This window comes from Felis catus, chromosome D1 (assembly GCF_018350175.1).
Source record: "Felis catus isolate Fca126 chromosome D1, F.catus_Fca126_mat1.0, whole genome shotgun sequence".
Taxonomy (NCBI): domain Eukaryota; kingdom Metazoa; phylum Chordata; class Mammalia; order Carnivora; family Felidae; genus Felis; species Felis catus.
This window is the reverse complement of record NC_058377.1, coordinates 105422612-105443681: the sequence shown is the minus strand read 5'-3', so window position 1 is coordinate 105443681 and position 21070 is coordinate 105422612. Positions and strand designations below refer to the sequence as shown.

At 58.0% G+C, this 21070-nt stretch overlaps 2 long non-coding RNA genes across 4 annotated transcripts; one reads left to right on the top strand and one right to left on the bottom strand.

Annotated features, from left to right (window-relative positions):
* Positions 1 to 6826: 6826 nt before the first annotated feature.
* Positions 6827 to 15136, bottom strand: LOC111556690. 3 transcript variants are annotated; one of them, XR_006586654.1, is made up of 5 exons: positions 13176 to 15136; positions 12667 to 12764; positions 11964 to 12445; positions 9469 to 9522; positions 6827 to 8524 (listed from the first exon to the last, which is right to left on the bottom strand). It is a non-coding gene; the product is annotated as an uncharacterized LOC111556690 (long non-coding RNA). The 3 variants fall into 3 exon arrangements; XR_002736385.2 differs by having other exon boundaries at positions 6827 to 7847; XR_006586653.1 differs by having other exon boundaries at positions 6827 to 9522.
* A 973-nt stretch (positions 15137 to 16109) lies between these two features.
* LOC123380631 lies at positions 16110 to 20274 on the top strand. The gene is made up of 2 exons (XR_006586652.1): positions 16110 to 16454; positions 20011 to 20274. It is a non-coding gene; the product is annotated as an uncharacterized LOC123380631 (long non-coding RNA).
* Positions 20275 to 21070: the final 796 nt, after the last annotated feature.

Sequence of the window (21070 nt, the reverse complement as noted above, 5' to 3'; positions counted from 1 at the left end):
CCGCTATCGGTTTCCAACGGTTCCACGTGAGAAGCGAGTATAATTATCACATGTAACGTGCCTGGCACGACACCTCGCTGCTCAGTGAACGGCCACCAATATAACTGCCCGTTTCAAAACTTCTCACCACACTGACATACCATTATTCAAATATCAGACGGGCAAAGCTTGCAAAGCTCGATAAAACACGGTGCTGGCGAAGCTACGAGAGGACAGGCAAACGCAGACACGGCTGGTGAGGGCGTAGCAACCTCGGCGAGGACCGTGTGACCCCCTCCGCCCCCTCCCCGCTGCACAGGGACACGAGGACACATCTAACCTCGCCGTTCTACTATGTTCTACCGACGGGAGCCTGTCCTCAGGTTTGCTAGCCAACTGCGTACAAGGTTGTTGACTGCAACGTTGAACGTGATTGCCGAAGACCAGAAGCAAGGTAAATGTGCACCGATAGGAGATTGGTTAAGTAACTTGTGGCCCCTGCATACAACGAAGTAACACGCAGCCATGAAATAAGAATGAGGAGCTGCTTTTCAACTGACAGAAAACAATAACCGAGATGTATTTTTCAGGGAAGGCGGCCAGATAGAGCGCAGCGTGTATATGCATTTTAAAAGGCTGGCGAACGAAAGCAGGAACGAAGGTGATGGTTTAGCCACTGAAATCTCTGGAAGACCGCACGAGGCCGTCACCAATGCTGTCTGGAGGGGGGGAAGGGGGGTGGCCAGGGCTCAGTGCAGAAGTGACTTTTCACATTACGTCCTTTTTGAATTTAAAGCATTTTTAATGTTTATTTTGAGACAGAAAGAGAGAGAGAGAGTGCAGAGAGGGACAGACAGAGGGGGAGAGAAGGAATCCTCAAGGGGCTCTGAGCTGCCAGCACAGAGCCTGACACGGGGCTCGAACTCAAACTGTGAGTCATGACCTGAGCTGAAACCAAGAGTCGGACATGCTTAACCAGCTGAGCCACTCAAGCGCCCCTGTCCTTTTTGACTTTTACCCTCTGAATCATGTGAACGTGTTAGCCATTCAAAATAAAAATGTAAGTTTATTTTTAGAGTGTATATTTGTAAATTATTTTTCATACGTCCATTTTTCCATTAGACCCTCCTGCGTGAGACTGAGCTTAGGACGAGCTCTTAGCTTTGTGTTTTCTGGTGGGGGGAGGGATGGTGACTTGGGAACCTCGGGGGCTGGGCCCGGCAGTCTGGGTGGCGAGGTGGGACCCCCGCGAGGAGCTGGGAGGGGTCAGGCCTGGGACCAAACCCAGGAGGAAAAGGTTGGGACTGAGAAGCGACCAGGGCCCCGAAACTGGTGTGAAATCCCAGAGGGCAGGTCTGCTCTGCTTGCGTTTGCCCACGTTCAGCAGAGACTGGCACGGAGGGGGCAGGGAGGGGGGGGTGTCTACAGGTGCAGGACAGTCCGGGGGTGGAGGTCACCACTGCCCCTCTTGCGAGGAGGGATTGAACATTTATATCCTCCCAACAGCCACTGTCAAATGCCCAGCCGTCCCCTGGGGATTCTGGCCTTGCTGACACCCGAAACGTTTGGGCACCCGCGTGCACTCCTCTCTCACAATGGAACAGACCAGGGGCAGCCAGGACCCTGCCCAAATGCCCTGCTGGCACCTGCCTCCTGGCAAGAAGGCACCAGGGGCCGGCCGTCTCCAGCGTCCCCGGCTGGACCCCCTCCCTGCCCCCTCCCAGGACCTAGTCAGCCCTGATGCTGGAGCGCCTGCGCCCCCGGGGCGTGGCAGCATCACAAACACCCGTGCGGGGCGGGCAGCGGGAACTCCGCTGCCAGGAGACCGTCTCCCCGGATTCTGACTCTTCGAGGTGGCAGCGACGTGGAGGAGGGAGGGTGCCGCCCACCCCTTCCCAGAGTGGGAGGTGGTTGGTGCTGGGCTCCCAGAGATGTGGGGGGGCTGGCGCTCTGCCAGGACTGGTCACTGGAGGCGGCCTGATGGACAGAAACTTCTTGCTGGCCCTGTTATTAGTGATGGGACCAAAGCAAAGAGGCACCGAGGGTAAGTGACTTCCTAGGGACAAGGGCCTCGGGCGAAGGCTTTCCCTGCATTGCCAACACCAGAGTCTCCGCTGGGCTTCACAGATGGAGCAGGGGTCTCCCCACGTCTGTCACAACAGGTGGTTATGGACCTTCACACACCTGATGGTTAAACTTCATGAGAAGCTAGGAGGAATATTCCTGTTGCAGAAACTGAGGCTCAGAGAGACGGTGGCTTGTCCTGAAGTCACATACCTGCCCCCAGAGCCCCTACTCTTTTCTGTGGCTGCCCCCGCTGCCCCCTCCCGCCGTGCCGCTGAGGGTGCTGGGTGTCCCGCTCAGCTCGGGCAAACAGGCCAGGTGGCATGGGAGCCAGGAGACCCCATAGGAACGAGCATTCCCGGAAGAGGGCACAGCCCCCACAAAAGCCCCAGGTGGGACCGTTCTGAAATGAGATGTGAGCTGAGGCTCCACCGCGTGGGGGCCGAGGTGAGCATGCGGAATGGAGGGTTCTGGAAGGCTAAGTCAGGAAGGATGGGGTTCAAATACCATGGTGGAAGCCTATTGGGTGAGCACTGGGGCCCCATGGGAGGTTTCTCACCGGGGACAGGCATGATGAGAAGCGTCTTCCCAGAGGATGACTCCTAAAGGAGACGAATGGGGTGGCAGTGGGGCACCCACCCAGGCAGAGAGGCCCCCGGGGAAGGGGCAGTGACAGGCAGAACTTGGTGGTTGGGAGGGTTCTGGAGTAAGGAGGTGGAAGGGAAGCCCAGCTGCTCTGCTCACAAGCTGTGTGACCTTGAGCCCGTTACTTAATCCCCCTGGGCCGAAGTCATCTCATCTAGAAATGGGGATGACAATAGCGTACCTCACAGGGCTGTCATGAAACAAAGTGAATTAAGACATGTCTTGGGGCGCCTGGGTGGCTCAGTCGGTTGAGCCTCCGACTTCGGCTCAGGTCATGATCTCGTGGTCCGGGAGTTCGAGCCCCAAGTCGGGCTCTGTGCTGACGGCTCGGGGCCTGGAGCCTGCTTCAGATTCTGTGTCTCCATCTCTCTCTGCCCCTCCCCCATGCGCTCGCGCGCTCTCTCTCTCTCTCTCTCTCTCTCTCTCTCAAATAAATAAAACATTAAAAAAAAAAAGGCACATCCAGCACTCACCTGGGTGGCTCAGTCGGTTGAGCATCCAGCTTTGCCTCTGGTTGTGATCTCGTGATTCATGAGTTCGAGCCCCACATCAGGCTCTCTGCTGTCAGCACAGAGCCCACTTCAGATCCTCTGTCCCCCCCTCTGTCCCTCCCCCTCTCGTTCTCTCTCTCTCTCTCAAAATCAATAAACTTTAAAAAACCAAACATGGCCAGCACTTAGAGCAATGCCTGTTAGCACATCTTAAGCACTAAGACTCAGTATCTTATTTGTTATTACAGGGGGGTTTTATGCCAGTTTCCCTGGGCAGGAATGACTGTGCCCCCTTAACAGGTCTCCAAGTTCCGGCTCCAGGGCCCCCCCCTGCCAAGCTCAAGAAAAGGGGGAGAGGGGTGATGTCTAGGGAGTGTGAGGCGGGCATGTCTAGGAGGCTCTAATGAGGCACGTGGAGGCCGCAGAAGCTGCCTGGGAGTTGAGGTTGGGGGGAGGGAGGGGGCAGGTTGGGGCGACGGCGACGGGCAAGGCGGGCCGGGGCAGCAATGCGTTGAGTAGCCCTTGCTGGGGCTGGCGGTTGCCCCGGGTGAACAAATGCGCTCCCAGTCATTCCGCTATAATGACTCTAATCCACTCATTACCACTCCCGGGCCGCCGGCCGGTGACTCAGACCTGAGCTGCCAAGGGTCGCTGCCTTTCTCACCCGGACTCCTCTGCCCCTACCCCCAGCTCGCATCTGTGCAGCAGCTGGGCTCCGGGACGACCGCTTCCCGGCGGGCCCGGCACCGTCTGCTCCCCCCCAGAGGGTGTGCCCAGGGTGGCTGGGGCCCCTGGAAGGGCAGGGTGGGGCTGAGGTACACCCGGCCCAGCGTCAGGGTACTTTGAGCCTCACTGCTCCCCACAAATGAGGCAGGGGTCCAGGCCGGGGGTCTCTCCTCGGCCCCGATGGATGTTAACTGACTTGTTTCCCTGACACTTGAGCCTCAGTGTTCCCATCTGCGTGCTGGAATATGATTGGCTCTCTCCCTGCCTCTCTAGCCAACCAGACACAGAGCATTGAAGGTATTTGTCTCTCACGAGGCCTGTGTGTGTGTGTGTGTGTGTGTGTGTGTGTGTGTGTTGGGGTGGGGGCGGGGATCCATCAGAGGACAGTTAAACTGCTGACTTCTCGGGGGTGTGGACGGGGTACAGTGAGGAGAGATGAGGGACAGAGACCCTGCCTCCAGCACTCTTCACTTCTACCCAACCCCGGGCGTCCTGCCAACTTGGGGGTTCTTCATCCCCCTCTCCTCCCCTGGCCTGAATCGTGGGACTCTTCTCTGTGGCTGCCCCTTCCTAGAACCGGGATCCTCAGGGACAGTAATAACAGCCAGCAAGGCCTATGCGGCACCCACCATGCACCCTCGGAAGGCTCCACGCCAGCTGGTCTCGCAGGTCGGGGGGTTCTCCTCGTCCCCGGTCCACGGGTGAGGGACCCAAAGCACAAAAGGTTACGTAAGACCACATGGCTAGCAAGGGTGAACCACGGTTTGGGTGACTGGGGAGCCTCCCTGCAGAGCCACGGAGCCACACGTGGCCCCGGCGCAGGCTCCGGAAATCAGGGGCTCCCCTTCTAAAGAGGGAACTCATCGAGGCTGGAAGACCCGGCGGTCTCGCCTGCCTTTACACCCAGCTGGCACAGAGTGGGCACTCAGCAGTCGTTCGGTGCATGAGGGACTCGTCAGGCCAACTGCTCAAAGCGGAACTCTCCGGCTGAAGCAAGGGTGGGGGTCCTGTTGGGAAGCGGCCAACATGCTTCTCTTCCTGTGTCTCACTTTCAGAGGAAGGTTGAAGTCGAGAGAGGGAGAGAAGAGGCCGATCCACGGTCACCCACCAAGTTCGTGGCAGAGTCAAGACTAAACCCATGGGGCAGGACCGCCCCCAGGGAGCGAGGAGCTGGCTCCAGGGGCTCTCTCCCCTCTCAGAGAGGGATGGCCACTCCCCCACCCCCACCCCCCACCGTCCCTTTCCTTAGGCTGAGCCAGAGCCTAGGGAAGAGGGCTAGAGCCCCAGCCTGGACTGCATTCTCTGAGCACCTCCGTTAATGGGTATATTGATCTCCAGGGGCTCTGCCAGCCCATGCCCGGCATGGTGCTCTAAGGGACCAGCTCGAGCGAAAGCCCACGTGTGTGCAGTTCAAGGCCACCTCCTTCCCCACTGTTGGCACGCCCGACTCCCTTATTCCATCAGCAAACACTGGGCCAGGAGAGACAGTCTCATTGGCTGGTAGTGTCCTCCTCCGGGTTCCCCTCCTTGCCTAAACAGACAGCCCTGTTTGTCTTGCCTGCCCAGCCACCAGGACCTCACTGTCACCCAGAGCCCTGCCCTGCCTGTAACTCTTTTTTTTTTTTTAAACTATTATGCTTATTTATTTTGAGAGAGACAGAGTGTGAGTGGGGGAGGGGCGGAGAGCAAGGGAGACAGAATCGGAAGCAGGCTCCCAGGTTCTGAGCTGTCAGCGCAGAGCCAGATGTGGGACTCGAACTCATGAGTGCGAGATCATGACCTGACCCGAAGTCAGATGCTCAACAGACTGAGCCACCCGGGCGCCCCGCCCTGTCCGTAACTCTTGCTCCCACAGAATCGCTGTCAGAGCTGGAGAGGCCCACGGAAAACTCACAGGGCAATCCCTAACCATGCACCCAAGCAACGCCGCCTCCACTCTCACAGATGAAGCTGTCTGAGAAGGGTGGGTGAGGCCCGAGGTCCCGGAGCAGGAGGGCGGGGCCGGCATGCGACCTTTTCCTGCTGTTGGAGCACCGTCTCTGTGTCTTCGCATGTGCTGTTCCCTTCGCCAGGAAAGCCCTTCCTCAGTAAAGTCTCAGCCCACCGAATGAATGACAACCTCAATCTGCCCCGCCCCCCACCGCCACGTCATCCCGTGGCTGTCTCCATCACCACCCATAATACCCACTGCCTTCTAGATCCATCTCCTAGCTGCTGAAGGTGGAGACCAGGGTTGATGTATCTCAGGTCTCTCAGCTCCCAGCCCAGGGCGCCCAGACGAGGCCTGGATAAAGGGTTGGCGGGCGTGAGCCGTAACAGATCTTCTCAAACCTGGCCCAGCCGTCTTTGGCCCCCGTGCCTGCTCCCCCGGGGGGCCAGGACGATTCTGGGCGGCCTTTCGGCCCTCCGTCCTCGTTCCAGAATCCCGGTGGGCTTTTCAGACCACCGTCTCTCTTGCCTCCCCACGCCTGGGCCCAGCCTGGGCAGAGCCTTCTCTGGGCTGTTGTGGGTGAGTCACGGGCAGAGTGTAAACAGCCGAGAGCACTGGCTGTACCATCAAGGCCCTGGCACTAGTCCTAGCCGCGCCGGGGGGGATCTAAAAGAAGAACATGGCTAGCTCCCACGCACCCACTATGGAAAGGAGAAGGTGGAAGAGAAACAGGGGAGGCTTCCAGATTTGCATATCAACACGTGCCTATCGGTCTGCAGCGCAGCCCCCAGGAGACACATGGGGGGGTGGGGGGCAGGTATTAATCGGGAGGGGACCCGCAGCGCGGTACCCGCTGGGAGCGTAAAGGCCACCGATATTTACTGAGCACCTACTATACCACAGGCACTACTCCGGCTGCCGGCAGACCTCACTCCCGGAACAAAACAAAGACCCCGAGCTGTGGAAAACAAGAAAAGCAGAACAGAGCGGGGAGGCTGTGAAGCAACTGCCTTATTCATCATTCGTAAGATACTGTAGAACCATGGAATCTTGGAGAGCTTTCCAGCTCCTTGACAGATGGGGAAACTGAGGTCCAGGAGGGCTGAGGATCTGTCTGAGATAGAACAGGGAGATGACAGAGGCGGGCCTCCTGCATGTGGGCTCAGAGGTGAGGCTGGGCCCAAGGTGGCCCATGCGGGGCATCCTTTCCATGGTCATGGGGGGAGGGGGATGCTGGGAGTGCAGGACCCCTCTCCTATGCCCCTTGGGGGAGGGGCACCAGGGCACTAGGCAGCAGCAGAGGCTCACAGGTAAAAACCAGGCTCTGAAATCACTCAGCGGTGGGTTCCCGCGGCCAGCCTCCTCTGTCTCCCCATCTGTAACAGCCTCTCCAGGACCGAGAAAGATGCTTCACTTCCCTGGGTACAGCCAGCTGGGGCCACCAGGATGGTCTGGCACCTGAAAACTCCCCCACCTGCACCGCGGCCCGGGTAGAAAGCTCTAGGAACGCAGGATGACTCCGTTTCCCTCAGCTTCAAAAGCTCCGGCCACTGCAGGGTCAGACCGCGAGCGCTGACATTTCAGAGGCTCACGCTCTGCTAAGTGAACATTAGACACAGATTACTTAGCCTCTGAAATCTGTGGCTGCCTCCTACATGCTGTTTGATAAGCTTTTATTGTTACCTCCCTCTGGCGCTGCGTCCCCGGGGCCTGGGGCGGGTTATTTGGCCAGAGCCGGGAGGCTGCCAGGTGGGGGGAGCGGGGCAATGGATGGCACAGAGCCCTGGCGAGGAGCCGCCGCTTGGCTGTGTTACCTTGAGCACGATGCTTGCCCCTTCTGGTCTCACCCGGAAGTGGCTCTCCGTAACATCGTGACCTGGCTTCCCTGTCCAGTGGAAAAGCCAGGAGGGCTTCCTGGAGGAGGCAACGTCTGACCATGACTTGAAGGGTCAGTAGGATGTAGTCAGGTGGAGGAAAGAGTTCTAGGAAGCGGGAGCAGCCCAGGCAGAGGTCTGGAGTGCAGAGGAAGCACAGTGAATTCTGGAAACTCTCCATAGTTGGGCTAGCCTCTTTGCTCTTCCCTACTGCCTCCTCTTTCCCATCCCTCTACTAAAAGGAGGGGAGATCATTTCCTTCCGATGGGTGAGCTTTCCAAACACTTATCCATGCCTGAAGAGGACAGAGGACTCCCAGGAGGCCTGACCCCATGCCCCCCTATCTGCTAGTCATTTCTCCATTTTGAGCCTCAGCTGCCTCATCTGTTAAATGGGGTGGGGCACTCAAGCCAACAAGGTTAATATTATGAGAGGCCTGAAGGAAAGGACTAGGGCCTGGGTCTGCAGGGGGGATGGGAGGTGCCCTGGGTGCTGGTGCCCCGCCCCGGTCTGAGCCTAGGTCATAGATCCTTGTGTCTCATCTCAGGAGTCTCTCCTCCAGGGCCCCCCCCCCTCCCAGCCACTTTGGATGGGGATAAAAAAAGAAAAGAAATGGTCCTCCCACCACCTGGCAGGCGTGCCCACGATGAGACATGCCATTCTGCTGAGCGTGGTCTCTGTGGAGCCCTCGCTACCATCCAGCCCTACCTGTCGTGATCTCCCGGCTGCCCGCCTCGTGTCGTCTCCACCCCAGGACTAGCTGGGGGGAGGAGGTGGAGGAGACATCCCTCGTGGTGGGGCTGGGGACTCAGGGCCTAGGTGTGGGGACAAGGGGCACGGAGGGGTGACAAGGGAGCCCTAGGACCAGTTTGAGACAGGTCATTCTTCCCTTTCTGGTTTACGGGGAGAGCGTGGGGCAGGCGTAGAGTTCACGGCCAGCAGACAGGCTGAGCCTGACTCCATTCCCAGAAAGGGCTGGGCCCCCATGAAGGGCTCGACAAGCTTTTAGAATCGGATGGGCAGAGTCAGGGGCACATCAGAAATGGTTTCCTCCAATAAACGTGGAAACTGAGGCCCAGAGAGGGGCTTGGGCTTCCCCAAGGGAACACAAGTTAGAAGAGGCAGAGTCAAGGCGATGGGGATGGAAAACAGGGTCACCTTGAGGATCGTGGCAAAGCCGAGGTCAGGGTCCAAGCCTGATCACGGCTTGTATTTCTCCCTTATGCCGCAAAGGTTTGTTCACGGATGAGCTGGGCTGCTGTCCTACCAACCAGGGTGCGGCGATGGGGAGAAAAGGAATCCCTGCCTGGATCGTCTGGGCGGACAGACTGCTAGGTCTTTTGACATTTGAAAATTGCAGAAATACTGGAATGAACTTTCCGGATCACCTACGGATGAGGGAACTGAGGCCCAATGAAGGGCAAACTGTCCTAAAGCCCAGACCCCAGGGAGTGGCTAATGCCCACCTTCTGACTCCCGTCCAGTCTCTTCCTGGTTTAACAGGGTGAAGAGATCGGGGCTGTGGATGGAGTCTGACAGATCTGGGCTCGGATCGCTGCTCTGACACTCACTGACCATAGGACCTCACTTCACTCCCTAGTCTCTCTGAGCCTCAGTTTCTCCGCCTGCAAATACTGACCACGTGGGGCGATAAAAGGATTGAATGCAGTACCACGAGCCCCACGAGGGTAGACTTGGCCTCATTGAGCACTGTGCTCCTAGCCCCCAGAACACCGCCTGACACATAGCAGGTGCTCACCAAAAGGAAATGTTCGTCGTCACTCTGTGCCATACTAGTTCTGGCTCGGCGTCCCTGGCAGGAGAAGAAAGGGGTGACTTCTTTAATTCCATAGTCCCCTGAGGGGCAGCCCGGGGGGGGGGGTTGTCTAGCTGTTGTGGAGGGAGGCAGCTATTGTCCCAGAAAGAATGGCTGTGCATCCTTAGGCACGTCCCAAGCCCTTTCTGTTTGGTTTCTCCTGCCAGTACTGGGAGGGCATTGCTCAGTGGTGACCGAAGTCCCGCAGCTCCAGGAACTGCTCCCGGACCCTGCCTGGCAACACTGACCTTTCCCTTCCGGGGTAGCCGGAGGGAGGAGCTGAGGGGCAGGGCAGGTTATGAGGCACGGGAAGGGGGCAACAGCCAGCTTCTGTGAGGCTCCTGGAGGCAGGGCTCTCTCAGGCTGCCTGCTTGCAGGGCACAGGAGTGATCAGGGCAGCCAGGCCTGAGAACCCAGCTGATGGCAGGTGCTGGCTAGTTCATTGAGGGGCTGAAGGGCAGGGTTAGGGCCTCGCTGAGCCCTTCATCAGCCCCCACCCCCTCTCCAGCCTGAATGCCACCTGGCACTTAACAGCTCCCTCCCCACTCCTTCTGCCAGGCATGTGGGTACCGCAAGGAACATTGTAGATCTCGTAACAATCCACAGAGCCCACTCTGGCCATTAGCGCTTGCTCCTGGCAGGCCCCGTATAAGGGAGTCTTTATTGCTACCTCCAGGTTGCAGAGGGTGGGGGATGAGTGAGGTTCCAGGAACAAGAGGCCCCAGCTGGTCATGGCAGAGCTGGTGCCCATGCCAGGGCTGTGAGCCCCCTCCTAGGGGTGCCAGCTCCCAGCCCACGGTCTTTCTATAGTGTGTTGCCAGCCCACTGGAGGAATACAAGGCAACATTTGCCCCCCCCCATGGATCCTCCTACCCCTACACACACACACACACACACACACACACACACACACACCCTCACACTGAATGTCCCCAGCAGAGCCCCTGGAGTCACAGCTTCAGGGAAGGGGCTAGCCAGCAGACTGTTTTCTCGGGGGTCCCAATGGCCCAGATCTGGAAGTTTGCGAGTGCAGAAAGCTCTGGGCTCCGGAAAGAGAAAGCAACATCCTGCCCTAATTCCTTGGAGGAAATGGCCTCCAGGGCCCAGGGAGGAAAACAGGAAGGGCCAGGCTGGGGAGGAAGTCCCGAGGGTGGGGCCGGGGTAAGAGATGCCAACTCCAGCCCTTCCCTCCCTTCTTCCCTGCACCAGTCCTGGCCCTGGGACTGTCCTGGGCCGCACTGGTGGGTCTGTCCCCAGTTGGCCACCGCCCACCTGAGAGCTATGTCAGGGTCCCCAGCTACATGGTGGGAGCTGAGCACTGGCGCTGGGGAGACAGAGTCTTCCGTCAGCCAGGACGCAGATCTGATGTTAGCCCTCTTCACCCCACTCCTCGGTGTGCAGGGCCCGGGAGCAAACTCCCTTCCCTTCATCCTCGCCTTCACTCTTCACTTCCCGAACCCTCATCCGTGCCAGGCAACAGGTGCAAGGGAGCAACAGCACGGAGGGCACGCTCCTACCATTGTCCCCATTTCGCAGATGTGGAAACTGAGGCACGGGGACACTAAAACACTCACCCAAGGTTACCCAGCAGGTGAGTCGTGGAGAATTCAAACACTGGCTGCCTGCCTGGGAACGGAAATGCTGAGGGAAAGAAGAGGTCCTCTCTCGGGGCAAACAGAGTGGTGGACACCCAGAACCCGGCGGGGTGGGGGAGCCCTGGGAGCGCAGAAGTTAGGCGGCTGACCCAGTCCTGGGCTGGGGCAGGAAGGCGTTCTGCTGGAGACCCCTTCGCGCCCACCACCCTGCTCTCGTGGGTGACTATTTCTCACGATCCCGCCACACCCCCGCCTCCCCCACCCTCGCTCTCAGCGGTTGACCTTGTTTCCTACCCTCCGAACGCAATCCAGTCTCGCAGAAGCGCTTCTGGATCCGCGGGCACATCCACCCCCACCAGCATCTGCGCCCACGCGCTCTGCCTCCCCGGCCCTAAGAGCCGTGCTCACCCACGCCGCCACCTCCACCGGGCGCCGGGCACGGGCGCCCGAGCCCAGCCCTCTGCTCCGCTCAAGGACACCCCTCCAGCAGGTCTCCCCGAGCTCCCTCGGCCTCCACTGCTTCAGTTCTACCCTCCAGCCCAGCGTTCCCACCAGAGAACCAGCTCACTGCTCTCCCTCCCCGGTTCACTCAAACCTGTCGTGATCCCACCTCCCCAGCAGCTCCCACCCAGTCCCTGTCCTCCTCTGCAGGGACGCTCCTCAGAGCTGTCACCGCTCCCCTCCTCCTGTTTCCCTGAAACCACTCCAATCCGGCTTTCACCCCCTCCTCCCACACTCCATCAAGATCTCCAGTGGCCTCCCCACGCGTTTGACACAGTTTGGCGCCCCCTCCCCCGTAAACGACTCTTTCCCCTTGGCTCCCAGGCCTCTGGCGGTGCTTACTTGGTTCTCTCCAACCTCTCCGCGCCTTCCTTCGTGGTCTCCTCTGCTGGCTCCTTCTCTTCTCCCAGCCCCCAGCCTGGTCCTCGTCTCTGTCTGTACTCACTACCGGCCATCTCTGGGCTCACTGCTTCAAGTAGAGGCTGTATGCCCATGACGGCCAAACCCATACCTGCAGCCTGGGCCTCGAACACCCAGCTGTGGCTTCGACGCCTCCTCCTTAGAGCAGACAGCTCCAACCTGAGCTCCTCTCCTGCAGGCCGCTCGCTGGAACCACGCACCCTCTGCGGGGCCGCCATCGCCCCCGAGGGGGTGACATTAGTTCTCGGGGAACGAAAACGTTTTGATGCTGCAACGGTCTGTGACCCTCCAAAGGGCCAAAGCCCATAAACGCATATGCATTATAGCATCATGCTATCACTTGAATTCCGGTGTGAGAATTACAGAGGCGATGACCGTTGGAAAAATGTCTAAAAAGGTTCTCTCTGGTTGGGCAATAATGAAAAGAAGACAGAAAGAGTGTTGCTCTAATGGCAGCTGCCCATTCCGGGTGATGGCAATCCTATCCTTCCATTGCTCGGGCCCAAACCTTGGGGGTGAGGTTGCCTCCTCCCTTTTTCTCATGACCCACACCCAATCCATCAGGAAATCCTGTCGGTCCTGCCTTCAAAATAGATCCAGAACCCACCACCCCCACGGCATCTACCTTGGTCTGAGTTGCCATTGATTCTCACGTGGATCATTGCGACAGCCTCCTGACTGGTCTCCCTGCACCTGCTCCCTCAACACACGGCCGGCGTGATCCTTTGAGAGTAGAAGTCAGCTCATGTCCCTCCACCTCGCCAGGTGTTCCAGAAGCTTCCTGTCTTCCACAGTTCCTGCGGTGACCTGCTCTCCCCACTCCCCCTTTCTCTCCGGACCTCCTCTCCAATTCCTTACTGCCTCATTCACCCTGCTCCAGCCCCACAAGCCTCCTGGCTGTGCTTCAAATCCTCTAAGCACAGCTGTACCCCAGGGCCTTTGCACTGACTGTTTCCTATTCCTATACTGCTTCCCGTGTAGCCACAAGACTAAATCTTTCATTTCCCTCAAGTCTTTGCCCACACGTCACCTCCTCAATCCATCCCCAGCATTCCTGATAACCCTCACTTCTCCCCACCCTCGGTTTTCCCTACCACACTCATCATTTCGTAACGCCGTATGACATTTACTTACCATTGCCTCTCTCCCCCTGCTAGACACCAGCTCCCCGACGAGATCTTTGTTTTGGTCACTGCTGTAGGCCCAGCATGAGGGCAGCGCCTGGCACACAGTAGGTGTGCCCGATGCCCCGGGAACACCCGCCCCAGTCAGGTTTCAGACTTTTCCCACACCGGGCATCATTACCTCTCCCACCTCTGCACTCGCCCATCCCTCTCTCTGAAATGTGTCTCCAACACCATCCTTTCCCTAGCTCTTCCTCACAGATCACTTCACCTCTCTGGGGAGGTCAAGATGGCCCTGCCTGCCAGACAGGAGAGGAACTTTTCCCCGAGAGCGGTGGGGGACCCACTGCTTTGGGCTTCGAGCTGGACGACGACATGGTCGCACCTGCTTGCACCTGCGCTTTGGTGCACAGGACAGTGGATGGGAGGGGAGCCAGCAGGAGGCAGAGGAGGGGACCCAGGGAGGAAGCTGGTGAGACACAAGAGGATGTGGGTGAGGGCAGGGGTGTTGAGAAGGACTGGAGAGATAGCCGGGGAGGGGGGAGGCCAGGCCTGGTCACCAATTACGTGTGCCAAGTAAGGAGAAGAGGGGAGGCAGGGACACGGCCAGGGTGTCTGATTTATAGGAAGGGGTAGAGACACATAGTAGCCAAGCACAGTGAATGAGCAGGAAGCACACAGGCAAGGGGGTAAAGGAGGTTTTTGGTAGATGTTTCTGTCTCCCCTACGACAGTCCCCATCCCTGTTCATGGGGGGCATTTTGTACCCCAACACTCTGGCCATAAAGGGAGAAGCCCGTGAGGCTTTGGAGAAGGCTCGGTCCTGCCCAAGGGAACCCAGACCCTGGACCTGGATGGAGGGGAGGGGCCCACACAGGGGGGCCCACACAGCATGCAGGCCCGCAGCCTCTACCCCAAGACTGACAGGGGGACATTCAAGGCAAAAAGTCCGCACTTGTCTCATTTTCTGCATGCCCTTGTTTAACTCGCAAGACAAGACTGGGAGCGGCCTTTGTGACATCATACGGATTCCTGTGCTCAGCCCAGGGTGTGCTGGGCAGGGTAAGACAGAGGGCATCTCCTGGGCAGGCACAGCTGTCCCACAGAGCAGCTCCCTGGAGGAGCCAGAGACATTCAGGACCACCTCGTTCCATGGGGAAACTGAGACCCAAAGAGAGAATCAAGCTGTCCTAGGGTACACCTGATTTTCCCAGGGGGATACAGGCTCCCTGGAAAGAACGACTTACTGGTCGGACAGGAATAGACTAATAATGTCAGTGATATATATATACATAGAGAGAGAGATCCTTTCTTCCCAAGAGTTCAGAACACTGCACACTCATGATCTCATTCATCCACAAGACATCCCTCTGGGGTGGGCGGCAAGGCCACTTTCTGCAAGTGTTATGAAAATGCTCTGTCATTGCCCTTCCCTCCTTGTAACTTTCCTTGTCTTCTTCAGTCTCCGCTATAGCCCCTTCTCCCACCCAGTTAAATTCAGCAAAGATTTAAGAAGCTCCTACTTGGTGCAAGTACTAGGCATTCGAGAAACTTCTAGATTTCCCCAGGGCCAAAGTCATTATTCCGTCTCCTATGATTTCATAGCACTTTGGTCAGAGCCATATTTGGACACATATCATATTGTTTCTGTGGATCTACAATCCTGGAGGGCAGGGCTTGGTCTTACTCCTGCTTGCATTCCCCCATCGTACCCGGGGCCAGGGCCTGGCATTCAGGAGCCTGAGGAAATGCTTGCCCAGGGCAAAGTTATCCCTGAATGTGCCCTGAGCATCCCTCCATCAGTGCCCTTGTCCCACTGTATGCCAGTCACCCAGAGGAGGAGCCCAGAGCAGAGAGGTCCTGTACATGCAGTACCTAGCACGTAGTAGCTACTCAGTTCGCTAAATGGATCAGTCTTTCAAAAACGAATGAAGTTGAGAATAGTGATGGACCACCCTTACCTTTAAAGGAGCTCCCAAGGGGCGCCTGGGTGGCGCAGTCGGTTAAGCGTCCGACTTCAGCCAGGTCACGATCTCGCGGTCCGTGAGTTCGAGCCCCGCGTCGGGCTCTGGGCTGATGGCTCAGAGCCTGGAGCCTGTTTCCGATTCTGTGTCTCCCTCTCTCTCTGCCCCTCCCCCGTTCATGCTCTGTCTCTCTCTGTCCCAAAAATAAATAAACGTTGAAAAAAAAAATTTTTTTAAATAAAAATAAAAAAAAAATAAAGGAGCTCCCAGGCCATTGCATATGTGAGAGAGGTGGGCAGAGAGCAGGATTGGAGAGGTATACAAATATGACTAAAGTGGACAATTCCATCCAAGTAGTGCTGAGGCTGCAAGAAAGGAGAGTTCAAACTCACCTGGGAGAATCAGGGACAGCTCCTCGGAAGAAGTGGCCTTTGAGATGAAGCTCTGAAGGGTGGGACCACATGGCAGAAATTCAGGAATGGTTTTTAATTGAAGCAGGGCATCAGGAGGAGGCAGGGAAGGACAAGGAGGGCAGGGTCCTCATTTTGGGGAGGACTCTGCTTCAGGCAAAGTTTCCTGTACGAGACTCCACAGGCTGAGGGGAGCCATCAAAGGCCTTAGGGGGGAGGGAGGGCTGGCCCGCGGAGAGCTCAGGAGCAAGCAGCATGATGAGGGAGGGAGGTCACTGGGTTGGTATTGAGTGGTCCCAGGGAGGAGCTGCTCTAAGGCAGGTAATGAATTTACTCCATGGGGCAAGGCGTGGGGGGAGGGGAGGGGATGCATCAGGAAGGCAGATGCCAGCCTGGGAAGGAGGTCAGGGCCCCAGACATAGAGCCGGGAGTTTGGCTGCAGCGATTCGAGTGGATGAGCTCACACAGGAGAGAGTGTGGGGTGAGAAAGAAGATGACAGCTGAGGACAAAGCCTTGGGGGACGTGCACAGTTGGGCGGGGGGGGGGGGCGCTAAGAGAGAGGATCCGGGAGGAAATGGAGCAGCCAGAGAATTGGGGGGTGGTCCCACTCTTTTCCAGTGCTGCCCCACCTCTGCTCCAGCCCTTATCTCCCATGAGCTGGACCAAACTGGGCTGAAGGGCAGAAGCTGGGGCCTGCCCAGCCTCCAGAAAGCTCCGAGGTGAAAGAAAGTGAGCCTAGTGGTGGAAGGCTTAGACTCTAGAACTGGTCAGAGCTGCGTGGGACTCCCAGCTGCCCCCACCCCTCTGTTTTGTGACCTCAGGCAGGCCATACCCCCTCTGATTCTCAGCCTCTTCACCTCTGGGAGGGGATCACAACCAGACTTCGTCATGGGATTGCTGTGACTACCAAGTGGGGTAATGCTTATTATGCACTTGGCACTTGGGCCTGTCAAGCCCTCAGAGTTCAAGAAATGGTGGCTGCCGCTATTATAATGATGACAAGGCCAGGATTCGATTTTGGTGCTTGGTCTGGCCGGCCCCAAAAGCCCAGCAGCCCAAGGAGCCTTTAAGAGGGAGGGAGCCAGGGGACCTGAACTCGCCCAGCTCTCTCCTGTTATCCTCCCAAGTGCAGAGCCAGGCATCCTGGAACAGGGGTGGTCACAGCTCTCTGGGTGCTGAGAAACAGGACCCCACCTCCACTGCCGTCTTCAACTCCAGCTGGGGCGCCGGGTTGGGGCCTCAGTCCAGTGTTGGGGCTCCTTCGGGGCGTGTCATGGCCCCCCGACCTGGGAGCACCGGCGCCTCCTCCTCTGGGGCGGGGGCGGACGCGTCCTCTCCCGCACTCGGTAATTCACCAGCTCACGCGGGCTCCGCGGCGCCCCCTCCGCGCACGCGCATCTCCGCCCCGGCCCCCGCCCCGCGGGAGACTCCAGGCGCTATGGGTGGGTCCGTCCAAGTTGGCGAGAACCGCCGCCGCGGCGCTGGGGACGCCCGTCGTGGGGCAGCGGCGGCCCTGAACCCAATGCCTCGTCCCCGCCCCGCACGGAGGCTGCAGCTGGGGCCCACGTCAGGGCCTTCTGCTCGGCCCTGCAGGAGCGGCAGCGCGGGGGACAGAGTGACGCTGGCTGTGAAAGGGGGCTTGCAGAGCCGGCGAAGCTCTCGGGTCGGTGGGTGCCGGCTTATAGGCCTGGACCTGGGACTTCTCAAAGCCTCAGTTTCCCCTTCTCAGCTTCAGGCTAAGGAATCACATTTACTGGACCCTGGAGACAGGTTAATCAATCCCGTGGGTCGCATGCCCTTCTGTGCAGCCCAAGTTGGGCGGGAAGAAGAGGCGTGTTTCCCCAGGGTCTGGGAGACCCCTAACTCTGATCCTATCTTACCTGAACCGGGCGAGGGCCCCCTGGGAGGAGCGGGGCTTTACTGAAACGGCCCCTCTACCAGCTGGGCTCAGGTCTGGGGTCTCACAGTTACAGGCGGGAGCCGTCTAGCGCTGGGAGGCCCCTATTAACTAGGCCACCGCTGGGGGTGGGCGGTGGCGGCTGGAGCTGACCGGCTTGGGTCTCCGGGGGAGGTGGCCACAAGGCCCACGGCTTTGAACAAACCACAGAAGGCTTCTGCAGTATCAAAAGAGCTCTTAGTCACTAATATATGGAGGGAGGGGGGCCATTGGTGAGAGCCTCCGCTTGCTTGGTTCCCATCAGCGGAGGATCAAAAAGCATTTGGTCAAAGAACCTTTAAATACCTTGAAAGGCAGGTAGGTGAAGCCTGTTCGGTAGCCTCCAAGAGGTACTGAAAGGCCGGTCTGAGCCGCTGGCAAGCTGGTTCCAGCCACAGCAAGTGCTGGGGGAGGGGGCCGATGAGACAGGAGGGAGAAATGGTGGGGATAGACCACCAGCCCACCCCCCACCGTGACCCAAGAATCACTGTGGGGAGAGGAGCAGGGCAGAGGCCTGGGCACACTGTTGGAATTGGAAGCAACCTTGTAGGCCTCTGAGCCAGAGATTTGAATCTGAAACCTGTAGGACCCCCTCCCGCCCAATTACGGGGGCAAAATGTGTCTATATTTGAATATGCATTTGTCTAGGGAGGAGAGGTCCCTGGAGTTTAGGAGATTCCCAAAGGAGTCCAAGGTGAAATCAAGACGAAAAACCAAACTGCTTGTAGTACAGACCGGTAAACTGGGGCTCAGAAGGATTGAGTGGCTTACCCCAGGGCACTCAGCTTGAAATTGGCAAGCCAAGGTGCTTCTACAATGCATCCTGATAAGGGCATCTCACTGGTCCTCATGGCTCTCAGTCTATATCAAGGGCCCAGCGTTGCCCCAAACCAAGAGAGGTGGGGGGTATCTCAAAACAGAGGCCTAAGGCCAAGATTCTGACTGAGCCTGGGACTATCCCACGCAGCAGCTGGCAAGGAGAAGGGGCACCAGCTTTCATCTTTTGGAGTTTGAGGGGCTGAGCCAAGCACATGGGGGTGGGGGTGGGGGTGGGGGGGTGGCAGGGTGACAATGGAGAGAGAGAGAGAGACTTAGGGACAGAATCCAGATGGGGAGGAGGTTTCTGGGAGAAAGGATGTGGGTGGGGTTGGGAGCACAGAAGGGGTTTCTGGCAACATGACCCTAGGATATGGAATGGGTACTCAGGGCTATGGAAGGTCAGCTTAGGGCAGAGTCCTCGGTGCCTGGGAGGTGCCAGGTGCCTTGCTGCAAGGGAGCCAAGAAAGACGCCCAGTCCCTTGCCTTCCTATCTCCTCAGTATATTCTCCATACCCATGTGGTGCATTTATAGCCCTGTTTTATGGATGAGAAAATTGAGGCCCAGCGTGGTCAAGTCACTGGCCAAAGCCAAACACCCAGGTGGTGGCAGAGGCAAGTCCAGAGTTGAAGTCTGGGATGCTTCCCTGGATGGTGGATGCCTCCATAGCAGAGGCCGGCAGAAGCGTGACACATGGGACGCAGCCTTGGCTAAGCGTCCGAGATTCCGTGGTTCCCCGGGTCTGGGGACAAGAGGCGACTGCTCAGCGAGCATCGATTCAGTCTCCATTGGGACGAGGTGGCCGTAGAAATGGCCAGGGCTGCCTTCTAGGACTCTGTGGCCAGGTCCTTCCCGGGGAAGGTGATGTCTGTGCGTTTCGCACTTCTGCCTTCTCCAGACTCTTGCCCTCAGCGGAGGAGGGAGGGGGAGACGCAGCAGGGACAGGGCCAAAGAGCTCGTCCTCGCTGCTGCTCTCTCACATCAGCGGGCTCTGCTTGCTGCCCTTCAAAGCTGCCTTCTGGCTCTGGTCTCAGCCCGTCCGTCCTGAATCAGGCAAATGCCCAGCCCGAGCCTCTCGCCACACGGCTGGTGGTAAGGAGAGAGGTGTGTTTGTTCTGTCATGGGAGCTGTACAAACAGCTTCCTCAGCATTTTTATTAATAATTCAGCCCGTGGCGCAGGGGGTAGGGTAGGGGGGACAGGAGCTGTGGGGAGACAGCGGCAGCGGAGACCATGTCAGGTAGAGGGACCTGAGGGGAACCCAGGCGCCCTGCCTCCAGCCGCGGCCTAGCAACAGAGCCGGGCGGCCTCGGGGGCCCTGTGGAGGAGGGTGCGGGCCTGGTCTCTGTTCCTGAGGGACAGAACGTCCCTCCCGGCTCGTGCTGCTCCGGAAGCTGAAGCCGAGGTCGACCCGGGACATCTGGGCCCTAATGACGACACCAGATCGGAAATAGGCCTGAGGGGCCCACTGTACTCAGTGTGGCATTCCTTGGGGGAACCAGGGGCTGCAAGCATTTCCTGCCACGTCACGGAACCCGGGGACAAAGAAGCCGCACAGCACAGCGTCACAGAACGAGAGGCTGTCTCTGGGCCCCCCTCTACTGGGGGGAAGGGGTAGGGGAGAGGCAGAAAACCAGAGGCCCGGGCCCTCACCTTTGAGGGACCTGACCTGAGGGCAGAAGAGGGCTGATTCCCACCCTCTGATCTCTTTTCTCACAGGGCCCGCTCACGCCGCACACTTCATTTCCTGCCTGTGCCCAGTCCTCTGTGAGTGCTCAGGAAACAGGGACTCACAGTTGGCTTGGCTCTGATTCACCCTCCAGCAGGAGAGAGCAGCCTTCAAATGCAGCAGAACAGTTCGAGGTCAGACATCTGGAGGAACTTCCTTGACAGGCAAAACATGGCACTGAGGAGTGTGTTCAATATCTATCAAGAATAAGTTTCTATGTTCCGAGTATCATTTTAAGTGCCTTCCGGGTACCATTTCATCTTTGTGACAATTGAAGGGTATAGGTGGTGTTTTTCTCTCCGCTGTGTGGATGAGGAAACTGAGGACCAGAGAGTGGCGACAGATAGTCTGCCTCTGGCCACACAGCTATGAATAGCAGGGCCACATAAGTCTGTATTCTTTCTCTTCCCCCATGATTCTGCATGCCCTAGACAGAGCGAATGAGGCCCAGAGAAAGGGTGTCTTCAGGGCTTTCCCTGTGTCGGTGTTGCAGGCAGGAAATACAACCCCGCTGAGATTCCCAATGTCCCAGAGCCTCAGTTTCCACCGCTGTATCTCATGAGATTTATCCAGTATGTCTGAGGGACTGTCCATCTCTGACGTTCTGGAACAGTGGCTGTCTAATACCTCCTGGGAGCGAATGAGATTGGGATTTTTATGTTTGAAAGGGACAGACTGTAAGCTCTCAGATGGGAGCAAGCACTAGGCCTGCTGGTGAATTTCATAGTGGTTGGCAAAAGGCTGGAGCCAGCACCAAGGGTCTCCTCTCGGTTTTCCTGCCAGCTCCCTGGGCTGCTAGCTCTGGGCCCTTGGCTGCCTGGCCAGTTCTTTCCCCCTATAGAGACTTTGTCTCCACCATCTGTCGCCCGAGTGGTGGCCTCTCAGAGGTTCCGTCCCCGCCAACTCTGAAAAGCTCCATGATTCTAAATGCTTACAAAGATCTGTTGAGTTGCAGTGATGAATTCTGCTGTCGCCATCTGGACTCTCAGGTCGATAGGTGGGCAGATTCCTGGGCAGGAACCTTGCTATGTGGTGCCCGTTGACGACATG